A 9140-nucleotide genomic window follows, 5' to 3' on the forward strand; every position below is an offset into this window, starting at 1 on the left:
TTTAAGAAGAAGACGGACGCGGATGGTAATGTTACCATCTATAAAGCACGACTTGTCGCTAAGGGTTAACGACAAGTTCAAGGGGTTGACTACGATGAGACTTTCTCTCCTGTAGCGAAGCTGAAGTCCATCTGAATCATGTTAGCAATTGCCGCATACTATGATTATGAGATATGGCAAATGGACGTCAAAACGGCATTCCTTAACGGCCATCTTAAGGAAGAACTGTATATGATGCAGCCAGAAGGTTTTGTCGATCCTAAGAATGCTAACAAGGTATTCAAGCTCCAGCACTCCATCTATGGGCTGGTGCAAGCATCTCGGAGTTGGAACATTCGCTTTAATGAAATGATCAAAGCGTTTGGCTTTATGCAAACTTATGGAGAAGCTTGCGTTTACAAGAAAGTGAGTGGGAGCTCTGTAGCATTTCTCATATTATATGTGGATGACATACTTTTGATGGGAAATGATATAGAACTTCTGGACGGCATTAAGGCCTACTTGAATAAGTGTTTTTCAATGAAGGACCTTGGAGAAGCTTCTTACATATTAGGCATCAAGATCTATAGAGATAGATCGAGACACCTCATAGGTCTTTCACAAAGCACATACCTTGATAAGATATTGAAGAAGTTCAATATGGATCAGTCCAAGAAGGGGTTCTTGCCTGTGTTGCAAGGTGTGAAATTGAGCTCGGCTCAATGTTCGACCACGTCAGAAGATAGAGAAAAGATGAGTATCGTCCCCTATGCCTCAGCCATAGGGTCTATCATGTATGCCATGCTGTGTACCAGACCTGGTGTAAACCTTGCCGTGAGTTTGGTAGGAAGGTACCAAAGTAATCCCGGCATGGAACACTGGATAGCGGTCAAGAATATCCTGAAGTACCTGAAAAGGACTAAGGATGTGTTTCTCGTATATGGAGGTGACGAAGAGCTCGTCATAAAGGGTTACGTCGATGCTAGCTTCGACACAGATCTGGATGACTCTAAGTCACAAACCGGATACGTCTATATTTTGAATGGTGGGTCAGTAAGCTGGCGCAGTTGCAAGCAAAGCGTCGTGGCGGGATCTACATGTGAAGCGGAGTATATGGCAGCCTCGGAGGCAGCGCATGAAGCAATCTGGGTGAAGGAGTTCATCACCGACCTAGGAGTCATACCCAATGCGTCGGGGCCGATCACACTCTTCTATGACAACACTGGAGCTACTGCCCTTGCCAAGGAGCCCAGGTTTCACAAGAAGACCAGGCACATCAAGCGCTGCTTCAACTCCATTCGTGAAAATGTTCAAGATGGAGACATAGATATTTGCAAAGTGCATACGGATCTGAATGTCGCAGATCCGTTGACTAAACCTCTTCCGCGAGCAAAACATGCTCAACACCAGAACTCTATGGGTGTTCGATTCATCACAATGTAACTAGATTATTGACTCTAGTGCAAGTGGGAGACTGTTGGAAATATGCCCTAGAGGCAATAATAAAATGGTTATTATTATATTTCCTCGTTCATGATAATTGTCTTTTATTCATGCTATAATTGTGTTATCCGGAAATCGTAATACATGTGTGAATACATAGACCACAACATGTCCCTAGTGAACCTCTAGTTGACTAGCTCGTTTATCAATATATGGTCACGATTTCCTGACCATGGACATTGGATGTCATTGATAACGGGATCACATCATTGGGAGAATGATGTGATGGACAAGACCCAATCCTAAGCATAGCACAAGATCGTGTAGTTTGTTTGCTAGAGCTTTTTCAATGTCAAGTATCATTTCCTTAGACCATGAGATCGTGTAACTCCCGAATGCCGTAGGAGTGCTTTGAGTGTACCAAACGTCACAACGTAATTGGTTGACTATAAAGGTATGCTATAGGTATCTCCGAAAGTGTCTGTTGGGTTGACACAGATCAAGACTGGGATTTGTCACTCCGTATGACGGAGAGGTATCTCTGGGCCCACTCGGTAATGCATCATCATAATGAGCTCAAAGTGACTACGTGTTTGGTCACGGGATCATGCATTATGGTACGAGTAAAGTGACTTGCCGGTAACGAGATTGAACGAGGTATTGGGATACCGACGATCGAATCTCGGGCAAGTAACGTACCGATTGACAAAGGGAATTGTATACGCGATAACTCAAATCCTTGACATCGTGGTTCATTCGATGAGATCATCGTGGAACATGTGGGAGCCAACATGGGTATCCAGATCCCGCTGTTGGTTATTGGCCAGAGAGTCGTCTCGGTCATGTCTGCATGTCTCCCGAACCCGTAGGGTCTACACACTTAAGGTTCGGTGACGCTAGGGTTGTAAAGATACTAGTATGTGGTAACCCGAAAGTTGTTCGGAGTCCCGGATGAGATCCCAGACATCACGAGGAGTTCCGGAATGGTCCGGAGGTGAAGAATTATATATAGGAAGTCCAGTTTCAGCCATCGGGAAAGTTTCGGGGGTCACTGGTATTGTACCGGGAGCATCGGAAGGGTCCCGGGGGTCCACCGGATGGGGCCACCTATCCTAGAGGGGCCCATGGGCTGAAGTGGGAGGGGAACCAGCCCTTGGTGGGCTGGTGCGCCCCCCCTTGGGCCCCCCTGCGCCTAGGGTTGGAAACCCTAGGGGTGGGGGCGCCCCACTTGGCTTGGGGGGCAAGCCACCCCCCTTGGCCGCCCTCCCCCCCTTGAGATCCAATCTCTAGGGGGCCGGCCACCCCCAGGGCCCCTATATAAAGAGGGGGGAGGGAGGGCAGCCGCAGCCCTGCTCCTGGCGCCTCCCTCTCCCTCTGCAACACCTCTCCCTCTCGTAGAGTTTGCCGAAGCCCTGCCGAGATCGCCGCTACTTCCACCACCACGCCGTTGTGCTGCTGGATCTCCATCAACCTCTCCCTCCCCTTTGCTGGATCAAGAAGGAGGAGACATCTTCCCCAACCGTACGTGTGTTGAACATGGAGGTGCCATCCGTTCGGCACTAGGATCATCGATGATTTGGATCATGACGAGTACGACTCCCTCAACTCCGTTCTCTTGAACGCTTCCGTGCGATCTACAAGGGTATGTAGATGCACTCCTCTATCTCGTTGCTAGATGACTCCATAGATTGATCTTGGTGAAGCATAGAATAATGTTATTTTCTGCAACGTTCCCCAACACTACTAGTGGTAGAAATGGCACCGGCATATTTGCCCATGTGGAACCTCCAACTTATGGAGGACCGATTCCCTCTACTCATTTAAATCATGCCGGCCCTCCTCCTAAGATTGTGAAAAATGAGGATTTTGATTCTTGGGTGTATCGCTTCAAGTGTCATTTAAATCATGTGAATACTAATCTTTGGAGAATCCTTGAAGAAGGTTTCTATCCACATGACCGAAGCAACTTCACCCCTAGAGAAGTAGTAGATAATCAATTCAATGAGAATGCTCTCTTCATCATCCAAGATGCTATCCTCCCCGAAGATCTCCCTCATATCCGACCCCATGCCATGGCCAAACACACATGGCAATGCGTGGTATCTCTCTATCGAGGAAGCGCAAGCATTCAACGTTCCAACTATGAAGTGGTGCAAGATGAAGCCGATGAGTTTGCAATGAAAGAAGACGAAGAACCTTGTGAGCTCTTTTGGAGAGTAACCAAACTCGCGGTCTCACTCCGAGATCATGGGAGAAAGGACACGGATGACAATTGGATCAAGCACAAGTTCCTCAAGGCCATGATGCTCTACAATAAGGCCATGTCCTCCGTCATTCGTCAAAGACCGGACTTCCACTCCATGACCTCAAGTGAAGTGTTAGATGTGTTCGTTGCAATGAGCATCCTGGACAAGACCGCCGATAACGCGGTGCTCCGCTCTCAAAGGGCAAAGAAGCCCAACCTTGCCTTGAAGGCCAAGGTTATTGTGGAAGAAGAGGAAGAAGAGGAAGATGAGGAGAGCAACCCCGAAGATACAAAATATGATTATCATGAGCACATGGCTCTTGCTTCAAGGCAATTTTGGAGAAAGAAGAACTCAAGGCCCAATTTCAACAAGAACAACTCAAGTGGCTTCAAGGGCAAGCAACGAGTAAGAAATTGTTACAATTGTGGCAATGTGAGCCATTTCGTTGTGGATTGTCCTTACGAGAAGCGAGAAGACAATGGTGGCAAGCTCATCCGAAAAGACAAAGCCAAGTCCTTCCCCAACAAGAACAACTTCACCAAGAAGACTCCTACTCGAGGGTTGGTGGTTCAAGAAGAATACCGTGAGGATGACGATGATGATGAAGATAGTGAAGCAATGGCCATGGCATCCGTTGCCATTGCCACAACTCCCCGGATGTCTCTCTTCAATTCACCCAACGAGAACATCACCGCCAAGTGCCTCATGGCTAAAGCCACCAACAAGGTAACCCCCAACATCAAAACCACCATCATTACTAATCCCTCTGTGACAGATGGCATTGATGAAAGTGATGGGTCTAATGAGGAAGTAAATGAATTTGAGTCTTTTATGAGTAAGCTCAAGGGCAAATCCAAGAAGCACTTTGCTGCTCTCTTGGAACAACTTGGTGAAGCCAATGACATGATCGAGGCTCACGAAGAAACCATCTCTAAGATGGAAGGTCATAGTCGTGACTATGTCGATGAGATATCGGATCTCTCTAATGCTCTTGAGGAAGAGCGTGGGCATAGTTTGGCTCTTGAGGAGTCACACAACGATGACCATGCCAAGTTAAAGAAAGACCTTGATCATGCACTTGTTGTGTCTCGTGTGCTAACTTCCGAGAAGGCTAAACTTGGGGTTGATCATGCTAGACTCAAGGAGGAGTTTGATGTACTCTACAAGGCCCACAAGGTCTTGAAGGGTGCTCATGCAAACCTTAAGGAGTCTCATGCTCAACTCCAAGTTAAGCTAACCAAGGAAAAGGCCACCTTTCCTCATATGTTATTAATTGATAATGCATATGCCACTAACCTGTGTTGTGAGCATGTGCATCTTGTGGAGGAGAATGCCAAATTGAAGGATCAACTTGATAAAGGCCTTGTGACATGCATTCAAGGTGAGAAGAACTTCAACGACCTTTTGAGCAATCAAAAGGAAGTTGTGGCCAAGGAGGGAATTGGGTTCGCACCCAAGTCCAAGAAAATAGGACAACCATGATTCCTAGCCTTTGAATCCTTGTATAATGACAAAGAAAATAGGACAACAGTACATATTGCACAACAAGGTCCACAAAACATAAGTAAACATAGTTTTTGCAAACATAGTGCTATGAATAGTTCTGATTTATCGGTAGATTCCCGATAAATCGCTTATCAGAGCGATAAATCGGTCCAAAAGATAAATAGTGAAGATAAGGCATAATCTTATCGGTCACCCCCCCCCCCCCGATTAGTGATAAATCGGAAGATTAAACGCTGAATAGGAAGATTTTTTGAACAGTGACTACGGTTATGATCCGACAACCCCGGAGTGACAACATCCGGGCCCACTCTCGGTGATGACCGTAGTTTCAGGAGTTCATGTATTCACTATGTGGTAATGCTTTGTTCTGGTTCTCTATTAAAAGGAGCCTTAATATCCCTTAGCTTCCAATATGGACCCCGCTGCCACGGGAGGGTAGGACAAAAGATGTCATGCAAGTTCTTTTAGTAAAGCACGTAGGACTATTTACAGAATACATGCATACATTATATCGACGAACTGGAGCTAGTGTCGTATCGCCCTAGGTTATAACTGTCACATGATGAATACCATCCAACAAGTCACCGGTCCAATGCCTACGAATTTATCCTATATTGTTCTTGCTAAGTTACTACTGCTATCATCACTGTTACACTTGTTACAAAATTACTGCTATCACTGTTACTGTTACCATTGCTGCTGTTGTTGGTGTTCTGGGAACGGGGGTCCCCAGACTTACCTGCCTGCGGCCTGCGGCGTGGCTCAAGTGGGGGCCTAGTGCAGCCCAGCTTCATCAGCTCAAGCTCAAGACCCTCGCGAGGGGCCAAGCCTCGCGGGGTGGACGATAGGAAGCTTCCTTAAGAGCGGCCTCATCAGGCAGGCTCGTGAGGAGGCGGAGAGATCAAGGCAGGGCACCTCGCGAGGAGCCCGTTACGCAAGCCATGACGATCGAAACCAGGCGGGCGCCGGCCTGCGCAGTGTCCTTGTTTCCCCTTCGGTGCAAAGGGGGCAAGCACAGGCCAAGGCATCAGGCAAAGGTTACTGTTTCGGTGCAACAAGACCAAGACCAGCAGAATGGCAGGATGGAGGTCATCGTGGAGCCCAGGACGACGTCATCGTCAGAGCCTTTGGCAGCCGAAGACCAACTTTAATCAGGATAAGTGTACTAGATGTTCCCCTTCAAAATGGCCAAATGTTGGCGCCCTTCCCGCTCATTATTTGGGAAGAGGCCCCGGGCCTCCCTCTATAAATAGGACTAGCCACCGCAGAGTAGAGGCATCTTGGAGACGAATCAATCAGAGAGAAAGAGAGAGAGAGGGAGGCTATTGAACTCACCCAAGCAGTTCATCGCACCAGCTCAAGAACATCCCTCGCGAGGCTGTTCCCCCTTTGTACTGTTCATCATCAGCCCCTGAGGCAATCCACCACACCACAAACTAGAGTAGGGTATTACACCACAACGGTGGCCCGAACTAGTATAAACCTCGTGCCCCTTGTGTGTTCTTCTTTCTAGCCTAGATCCTTTGCGAGACTTCGAGACGTGAGCTGTTAGGGGAAAGATCTTCGTGCGCACCCCAGAGTTCGAACCTCAAGGGTCTTCTAGAACCCGAAATCCGGCATTTGGCGTGCCATGTAGGGGGGCGCCAGAATCTTTCTTCCGCTGGTCGCATGTGATCTTCCATCGTGTCCATGGGTGATGCTCGCCAAGCCCGCGCCGAGCATCGGGCTGCTCTCGCCACCCGCGTTGCCTAGACAGCGCCCATCGGCGGTCGCCCCCATCGTTCCCCATTGCCTGCCGCCACCGGCCCGGTGGGGAACGAGCAGCAGGCCTCATCCCTGCATCCTTTGATGCGGCGGGAAGGCCGCACCGCCACCCTGTTGCTGACTCCAGCTGGTTCATCGTCCCACGCCCGTCGCGCCACCACAGACGCGCATGTTGCGCTGCTCCTGGCGCGTGAGCTCCTGCACTACCGTCCCGTCGACGACCTCTACGAGGACTGGCTCGCCCGCATCAAAGGGGGCTCTCCCATTCCGTCCCTCTCGCTGCCTCACCCTCCATCCTGCACAGGAGGCGAGGATCAGGAGGTGCCTCCACCACCTCCTCCCCAAGAAGGTGCCCTGGCTCCAAGGCGCGTGGCCCCAGGAAGAGACCCTCCGCGTCCGACGCCTGCACGACAAGAAAGGAGCTGCCAAGAGATCCCTCGTCCCCAAGAAGGTGCCTGCGTGCTCCCAGCACCAGTGCGCCATGACCGCATCCCTGCGCCACCACGTCAAGACCCCGCGTTGCTCCAGGCAGCGGCGTGCGGGAATCCCCAGGAGCAAGCCCCGCATCAGCAGAGAGCTCCGGTGGTCACTGCAGGCTGTCGCGCCTTCACCTCCGAGTTGCGTAGCATCGCATGGCCCGGCAAGTTCAAGCCGGACCTGCCTCCTCGCTTCGACAGCACTGCCGACCACGCAGAGTTTCTACAGCTCTACGAGTTGGGCATCGAAGCCACCAACAGGGACGAAAAGGTCATGGCGAATTGGTTCCCCATGGCGCTCAAGGATGGTGCCCGCACCTGTCTCCTGGCATGATCTCCTCCTGGGACGAGATGCGCACTCGCTTCATCGCCAACTTCCAAGGCACTCGCGACCGGCCCCCGGCCATGAGTGACCTGCACCGCATCAAGCAACAGCCAGGAGAGACCCTGCAGAAGTACATCCAGCGCTTCAATAACGCTCGCCTCAAGATCCCCAGGGTGACTGAGGAAGCCATCATTTCAGCCTTCTCTGATGGCGTGCGTGACATCAAGATGAAGGAGGAGCTGGCAATCCATGAAGACCTGTGCACATCCCTGGAGCTGTTCAACTTGGCGACCAAGTGTGCCAGGGCTGAGGAAGGGCGCCTCTCCCTCCTCGAGCTGCCAGCTGCCGATCCAGAAGAGAAGAAGCCCAAGGTCAAGGATGTGAAGCGCAAGGGGGCTGCTGTGCTCGCAGCAGAGCCAGACACTAAGCGAGGCAGGGATCAGCCTGAGTCATCCAAGGGCAGCCGATACTGCGTGTACCACGACCTCCACACCCACAACACCAACGAATGCCAAGAGCTCAAGACCGTGCGAGATGGACGTATCGGCCGACTCCCCAAGCACAACAACCGGGGCTATGGCCGAGGAGGAGGAAGAGGTGGAGGACGATGGGAAGACCGTGGCCCTCGCCAAGGGTGGCATGACCGACCTCGCGAGGACCGCTGGCAGGACCAGCCTCGCGAGGGGGGTTGGAGGGATCAGCCTCGTGAGGACCGCCCTCAAGGCAACGCAGGCCTCCCTCCTCTGCCACCACCACCGAGGAGGAATGAAGACCATCATCAGGACAAGGGGGCTGGGGGCTTCCAGGAGCCGCGCACAATCGCTTGCATCCTGGGCGGCGCCCAGGCCCCAGCCTCTCAGCGCATCTTCAAGCAGTTTGCTCGCGAGGTGAATGCAGTCCTCCCCAAGCTTCAGGCCACGCGCCCTCTCAGGTGGTCTGCATGCGCTATCATGTTCAGCTCAGCGGATTAGCTCAAGTGCACGGCAATGGCCGGAGTCCTCCTGATGCTTTGCTCCCTAGTCATCAGCAATGTGCAAGTCACCAGGACCCTCATCGATGGCGGAGTAGGACTCAATGTCCTGTCCGTCGAGACATTCAACAATCTCCAAGTGCCATATGATCAGCTTCAGCCGACCAAGCCTTTCTTAGGAGTCACTGATGGTTCCACTGTTCCGATAGGGCAAGTTCGCCTTCCTGTCACCTTTGGGCAGCACAACAACTACCGCACCGAGCTCATTGACTTCGACGTCGCCCACATTCGCCTGCCATACAATGCCATCCTCGGGTACCCAGCCCTGGCAAAGTTCATGGCAGTGACTCACCATGGCTACAATGTCCTCAAGATGCCAGGAAGCGGTGGAGTCATCACAGTGCCTTGTGAGGAAAGGGATGCAGTGTGTT

This window comes from Triticum aestivum, chromosome 1B (genome assembly GCF_018294505.1).
Source record: "Triticum aestivum cultivar Chinese Spring chromosome 1B, IWGSC CS RefSeq v2.1, whole genome shotgun sequence".
NCBI classification, from domain to species: domain Eukaryota; kingdom Viridiplantae; phylum Streptophyta; class Magnoliopsida; order Poales; family Poaceae; genus Triticum; species Triticum aestivum.